Genomic DNA, 8,232 nt, shown 5'->3' with positions numbered 1-8,232 from the left:
ATATCCCACGAGTCTAAGAACAGCTCCTCGAGCTTCGCTTAGTCGTGCGCATACAACATGGGTCTTTTCCTAGTCGGTCCAGTCGTATACTGCTCATGACACATTCACAAAGGTTATGCAAGACTGACTCAACAACGTTCATCCACTCATACATTCAAGCATCGTTGAACCTAAGCTAATGCTTTGTTTTGATAATTAACCCCTTCCCCTGGGCTTAAGGGAGGTATATCTCAGCATCAACGCGACGATCTGGGGGTTGATTATTCTATGTATTTTTAGATACCACAGAGGTTTGTTGACCCCATCCCCCTAGTAGGACGGTACAATCGTATCAGAAGAAGTCCCTACTAGGTATTCAGATACATCCTGCTACTGCAGTAGTTGGGTTCAATCCTTAGATATTTAAAGATAACCACGACTTCCATACCTATGAGTGACGGAGGCCATCATGAACTCTATCAGATTCGAGGGTAATATATGTCACTCAAGGCTGCACCATCATCGTCTTCCTCAGTGAGAAAATTCTGAAGGGGTCTGCCAGTCTAACAAGCTACTTAATACATGCCTATAGGGCAGTCGTTGAGAAGATGTATCTGACCCCATTCAGTGTGCCCCTAACACGGTCATCAACCACGGGGTCTTTTCATTTTATTCATATGCATGTTTAACTCTACTCTCGACACTACAGCCATCACGAGCACCTCAGCTCTTTCGGGTGGACAACGTACTCTGGCTCTGCGGCCCTTACGAGTCTAGTTGTATATTAGTCTCTTAATGAGCATACATATGACATAATCGTAATGGATTGGTTGCTCGGCGTATATCATCGCAATGAGCACTTAGCCTTGTCAAGGCACAACGGCCCTTACGAGTATGGTGCCCTTACAGACAACAGAGAGACGAGACATTCTGGCATCATTCCAACAACAGGGCATCTTCGTGCCATTCAACTAGTTCCGGCAACTCTTCTGCAAACCATTTCGTGAGCATTTTCCCTGCTTCAACGGTAGGAGTGCGACAAACCTTTCTACGTTGTATAAAGTACTGAGGGCATATGAACAACATCTCCTCTGTATGATGAAGTAACATGCTCTACTTTTTCTGAGCTTGGTTGAACTTCTTCAAAATATTCTGCAGCACTCCCTCTCTTTAACTGAGAAAGCATGTGTTACCCTTAAGCTGGGAGAGCATCTTTTTAGAATTTCTGACAGCACTTTTCCTCTTTGACGGGAAAATTGCTACGCTTTAACTCGGGAATAGATATACACCATTGTGCATACTTTGCATCCATCAAGGTTGATTGGAACCTTGGGTCATAGCCAGGCGATACGCAAATGACTTAGTCTTTACAAAAAAACAGTTTTGCGTAAAAGCGAAGCCTTTTCAATAGGGGCTTCATTCGTCAAGCACAATCTTGATCGAGGAGCAGTAGTAGAATCACATTGACGATTTGGAGTTGATCTCTATTTAGACGCTCACTTACGCGTCATATATTTAGTATAAGCAAAAGCTTGTGCTTTATATGGCAGCGGCGTAAAAGAATGTATATACTTATTGTTCGGGGTGTGTAACCGAACAAAATATTCTTCATATATGTTTGCAGAAAGTAGAAAAGCCTTGGCATCATTTAACGCAATGGTAAGACAAAATGCATAATTTAAAAGCATAATCGGAAATTACAGAAAGTAGGGAGCCTTGGCATCATACGACGCGACGGTGAATGATAAATTATATTTAAGCAGAAGCCTTGGCGATATAAGATGCGACGGCAATCTCAAGACAATATATGCGAGAATCGATATCCAACGATAGTTATAAGGTGAGCGCGTGAACACCAAAGTGTCCTAGAGGACTCAACTAAGAACTAGAGCGAGATACTATTTTTAAGAACACATATATTGTGCATTCAAACATATATATCCAATGATAGTTATGAGGCGAGCGCGTGAACATCGAAGTGTCCTAGAGGGCTCAACCAAGAACTAGGGTGAGATACTACTTCAAAAAGAATATGCTATATACAAACAAACAAATACTTGAGAGAGATGGATCAACGAAGCAAACTTACTTCAAATCACGGAAGAAACGACTTCGAAACGCTTTGACTGTTTCGAACGGGATTTGAGCCTTCCTTCGAGAGATCATACTAGGTCAGATGAGGTAGACCTAGTTGAGAAAGAGGAAGAGCAGGTCAAGCTACTCAAGCCAAGTGGTTTAAACCAAACTGGGTTCGGTCCAAGTCAACTGGGTTCAACAGATTCGAACTTAGCCCAAGCTGGCTGGGTCTGGGTTTAGAAAATCAAACCAGGGTTTGAGACCAAAAAGGACTTAGACTTTGACTTCAAACCCAACTAGGTTCAAGTCAAGTCAACTGAGTTTGGACCAAGTCAGGTGAGCTAGGACCAGATCAGGCAGGCTCAAACCAGATCAGGCAGGCTTAGACCCACTCAGGCAGGCTAGGCTAGGTAGGGGAGGTTTAGGAGAGAGAAAGAGAAGGCAAAAGGGGGGGGCAATTTTTTTAAAGGGGGGGCACCTCCTTTTATAGGCAAGGTTGCTTAGCCCCTAAGCAACCTCCTCTTTCTGGATTTTTCTAGAAAAACCTAGAAAAATCTAGAGGCTTATTTCCCCTTCTTACCCTTTCTTTCTGAAGAATTCCAAGAGGTTCTTTTTGGTGTGGGGCTCACATGAAAATTTCATGAGATATTTTGTGGGTCCCACCAGATATTTTTGAGGAATATTTTTGTGGGTCTTACCAACATTTATGTGGGTCCCACAAAAATTTTGGGTTTTCGGCAATTTTTTTCTGAAAAATTCTGAGAACGCCATTCTCTTCGTATTAACGTAACTAAAAAAGTTGGCTTGTACAAATCTCTTAATTTTATTCAGGAAGGAAGTTATGACTCCCTAACGGTTTGAGCATATATTCGCGAAGATACGAATACCTTAAAGATAACTGGCTTGCAGGAATAAGACGATTCGCATTTTGAGTATAAATGTTATTTTCACCAGAAAATGCCTCATGAATTTTATTCAGAAGTTGTTTGAAAAATTATGGGTCTTATAGTTCTATTCTTCGTATAAGTATAAAATTAATCTCTCTATATGAGATTCATATTGAAAAGGTAAATATGAGACCATTTATTATTCAACTTTCTGATACAGGCATAATTGGGTCATTATCGTTACACTTTAATGAAAACGATAATAGTGATAGTTGTTTTGTCTCCTCAATTAACAAGAAATTGAATTCAATTGATGAAACTAGCAGATCATGTAACCAGAAGCAATTCAGTATTGTATCTTTGGGCAAGGTTGTTAAATGCGATGAGGCGAAGCGAGGCGTTGAGCCTGCGATGAAGCGAAGCGAGGCGTTGAGCCTGCGCTTCGCCTCTGAGGCGTACGCCTCAGGTACTGAGGCGTACGCCTCTCACAACTGGTATGGAAGTGAAGCAGTGGGAGGGGAGGCAGAGAGCGGCGGAGGAGCAGTTGGCCGGCAAGTGGCGGTGGATCCACCGGCACTTGGGGTTAGCACAGCCGACTAATCGGGCGGAGGAGGAAGACTTGGGGATGAAGGAGGGGGTTCTGGAAGTTGATGAGGGCCAGTTTGCGCATCACAACACGCCTCAGTACCTTGAGCGTGCACCTCGCCTCTGAGGCGTACGCTTCAGGTACTGAGGCGTACACCTCTCACAACACTGTCTTTGGGTATGAACATGTTTCATGGGCTGATATACACATCTATTATTATACCCTGTGTGAATTTGGAACACAATGACCTACCTTTGGGTATAATCATTGCTTCATAAAGTCACGCAGAATCATAATATTGATTCTTCATAACTCAAATCACTTTGGTGATTGTCTCAGTAAGTTAATCGAGATCTTTTACAGCAAATATATTTGTATCATGGAGCATGCCCATACACACATGGCAATGCATGCATATTCATGACGAAATATGTATTATATCATTAAAAATATAAATTCACGCTTTAACTCATATGCATAAATAAATTTTGATAAAAATACATCATATATTGCATGAATTTAGTCATAATCCATGCTTAAATATCATGCATAACTTAAATAACATCAAATGCGTGTAAAAAGTCATGCTTTTATGATAATAAATACTTATAACGCATGACAAAATAACAAAAATATGCTCTTTTGGGTAAAACTTAGGGTTCTTATGCTGGAACCGGTCTAAAATAGCCCCAAACTGGTCGACTAAGGGTCTAACTCGGTTCTGAAACTATCAAACCGGTTTGAAAATCCCTAATGGGAGAAGAAGAAGAAGAGAAAGGAAGAGAGAGAGAGAGAGGATATGGGGGTATACATTGCCCCACCCCCTCTGCCTCGACCTTTTTCTAATGTGGGAACATTGTTTTCGGGGCAACATCAAAACATTGTTCCTGGTTGCAGCGACATCCAACATTTTTTTAATGTGGCATCTGGTGCGACGCAGAATCAAATGCTCCCTAAAAGAATACTAAGGTTGCCATTGTTGGCACCATAGGGTTTAAGTGTACACGACCACATTATTTTATCATGTTTGTGATCAAACTTATTTTAATTAACAACTAAGTAAACACCAAAGATAAGAGAAAAGGTGTAACACCGAACACTCAAACGTGGAACATAAAAGGTCTGACACATGTGTTGTTGATCGTACGCAATTAACAATGCACACAACAAAAATGTCAAAAAAGGGTCTTTAGCTGCAATCGTGAGTCGTGACCACCACTAAAGATCCTCAAGGCTTTAGCAGCGGTCAATATTCATCGATAAATCTTACAAAATAACAATGACATTGGGTTTATCCTAGACCAAGCCTTCAGAAGGGAGAATGTGTTGTGCGGAGCTCTACGAAGTGGAAAATACATCGAGTGTAGTAACGTGTAATATATGTTGGCTTGATTGATGACATGCAATGGTAGCATGGCATGCGATAGGCAACGGTATTGTCGTTTGTGAGACAGTGTGTAGTAGCACAGACGTAGAGCGTTGTTTGGTTAAGCAGTGCTAGCGGATTAAAGGATGTTGTCTTTGGGGATTTGGCTAAGGACCTTTCAACTTGGATGAGTTTTCAACGCTTAGCGTTTGGATGCATGGGGTTACGTGTGGGTTAGGACTAATTCCTCCAGGGGCCACCTTAGGTGATTCCAATTGAGTGTGGTGACTTGGGGCTAGGCGAGTTAATGTATAGAGGCCGACTAACGAGTCTAGGTGGTGCTCTTAATTATGACATGCAATCATCAATTAGTCTTCGGATAGGAGGTCGAAAGGCCTTGTCCCTTTGGTAGCGATGTTATACTGGGGCATGTTCATGAAATCGCGATATGCTCTATGGCACGCAAGGCTAAGGCATATGTGTGCTTGCTAGTCGATATGGAATGGCTATGCACGTAAGTGGCATAAATCAGGTAGAATACACATTTGAAGATGAGCTTGATCAGCTTCCGCTAGGCAGCTTTGTACGAGGCGGTGCCAAGGGCCAATGAAATTATTCAACACATGAAAAAGTTTTGGTGCACGGCCTTTGGCCGTTATGCTGGCCAGACTGGATTCGGTTGGATAGATTTGCACCTTCGAGATGAGAGACTCAATTGAACTTCTATGTGCTCTCTCAAGATTGTGAGTTAGCAGAGTGCCCATCTTGAGTAGAATGCTCATTGTTTTGGTCTCTTGAGTTTGACTGTTTCTTTATGGATTGTGTGTATGAAAAAAGTTATTGTTTACGGCTTGTTGGTTTGGTTCCTACGAGAACGTGTTTGCGTATTGACTCCATATGTGAGTTATATCGTTGGGTTATGAGTTGCCCCTTATGTAGACAAGTAACCAAGAAGACGCTTTTAAGGACCACTTTGAGGTAATATGCAAGTAGGTGTCCTTCACTTGAGGACTAATTTGGACTATTGGAAAATTGCAAGTTGGTGCTTTAAAGAAGTTGATATCCCTGTGGCACGCATTGGTGGTCGCTCTTCTCTGCAAGGACCACGAACGACTTGGACTTTTCCTTGTTGGGGTCGGAAGGCGCCCCAGCCATGAGCATGAAGATGACAAGTTTGCGTGCGAGCGAGGATGACCCGCTTATGTATGAGACTACATTGAAGTTCTACGAGCGAAGAATGTTCGATATTGATGGAGTGAATGATTGTTATCTAAGTGATTTAAGGCGCATTGAGGAATGAGACTTAGCGTGCTAAAGGTTACAACGATGACTGATAAAAATCAGAACAAGTTGAGTAGGGCAAAGAAAAGAAGACCAAAGATAAGTGCAAATCAAAACTAACATATTAGTAAATGTTATGTTCTTATTTGCACCGACATTATAGAGGACGATAATGGCTTGGGTGGGAAGAATGTCCCAGATCGAGCCTTCAGAATGGGGCATGTGTAGTGTAGAGTTCTACCGAGTAAAAATGCATCGAGTGTAGAAACGTGGAGTATGTGTTGGCTTGATCGGTGATGTGCGATGGTAAAATGACATACGATACACAATAATATTGTAGTTAGTGTGATGGTGTGTGACGGCACAGACATGAAGCATTGTTTGGTTAAGTAGTGCTAGCAGATCAAAGCATGTTGCCTTTGAGGATTTGGTTAAGGACCTCTCGACTTTAATGAGTTTCTCAGGCATAGCGTTTGAATACAATGGGGTATGTGTGGGTTAGAGATAATTTCTCCAGAGATTACCTTAGGTGGTTCCAACCGAGTATGGTGATTCGGGGCTAGGTGAGTAAATGCCTAGGGGCTGGCGAATGAGTATGGGTGATTTTCTTCACTATAACATGCAATCATCAACTGGTCTTCAGACTGGGGCCGAAAGACCTTCTCCCTTTGGTAGTGAGGTTATGCTGGGGTGTGCTTAAGACCATAATTTTTTTCAGAATTCATGGGTTCACCCTTTTGAAGAACCAGCTTTATTTTAATAACAGGTCGAACTAAATTACACAAGACAACATGCAGTTTTCAAAAAACACATCAAGAAGTTTATGATATTCATAAAGAAACACACCCAACGATTTTGAGTCATTAAAAACATGTCATTTTCATGCATATACACATTTAAGCATGTTGTAAACATCACATCTAATATATAACATGAATTTAAACCTAAATCTAAATAATTTTTCACCGAGGTTGAATCACTCCTACGAATTAAAACAAACATTATGAAAGTGAAATAAGGTTTGAAATATTAATATGATCTAAATTGAATCATAGAAACATGATTCCTTACTTGATCAACCTATATTAAATTCTAAACATGCTGAACAATGAAAAATCTCATACCTTGATGTGAATATGAATGAATAAAATATCGCACATGCAAACCAAAATGTGACAAATCTCACCTGAAACACTATTAAAACATGAAAGAGGTGGAAAATCTCTTCCCTAAAGCAAGTGTGTGTTGTCCAAGGCCAAGGTGCATATCTTGTATCAGACCCAATACCCAAAATGAATAAAAACATAAGTATGATTGGATCCTACGACCGATCACCGAAAAGACTACGGGAAAGAAATCATTACCGAAGGTTGGCCTGTCTTCTTCTCTCTAGCTCTTTTCCTCTATCCCAATGTGTTCCTCTCTCTCTTCTCTCTCTCACAATGTTTTCCTCAAAAAAATGTGAATGGGGCCTAAGGAGGCTCAACCTATTGGAACTCAATCTCTCTCTAAAGGGTTTCTGAGTTGGACTCTTCTCCTCTCAAGAAAATTCCTTAACCTCCATCTTAGGTGGCGCCCCTCTCTTCTAGAGAGATCCCCTAGGGGGACACCCCCTCTCTCTCTAGAAGACTCTATAAGGAAGGCAGACTAGACAAACCTAATCCTAATTAGGTTTTTAATGATTTTTTTTAAATCAAATTCTTAATTATTATGGATAATAAACTCCTACATGAACTATGGGTTCTATCTAAAGGGTCCATGATTCAATATAAGATTCATTATTATGATCCAACATGATATACTAAACTATAGGGTGCTTCTGGAGTTAGGGATGCACATGAACTGAGCTTGGCATGTTCAAGCTCAGCTCGCCCTTGTAAAATGATGCACAGGCTCGGCTCGAGCTCAGCCTGAGCCTGAACCACTGGTGTTCAGGCTCAACTCGTGTCGAGCCCGGGCCAAGCTCATTTTGGTTTGAGTCAAGATATGCTCATTCAGGCACTAGTGATTCATGAACCAGTGTACAAGCTCATCTTGGATCATGCTTTTTTTTATGA

The sequence above is a fragment of the Nuphar pumila genome, chromosome 13 (genome assembly GCF_984573655.1).
Source record: "Nuphar pumila chromosome 13, dmNupPumi1.hap1.1, whole genome shotgun sequence".
Classification (NCBI taxonomy): Eukaryota; Viridiplantae; Streptophyta; class Magnoliopsida; order Nymphaeales; family Nymphaeaceae; genus Nuphar; species Nuphar pumila.
This window is presented reverse-complemented; position numbering follows the sequence as displayed.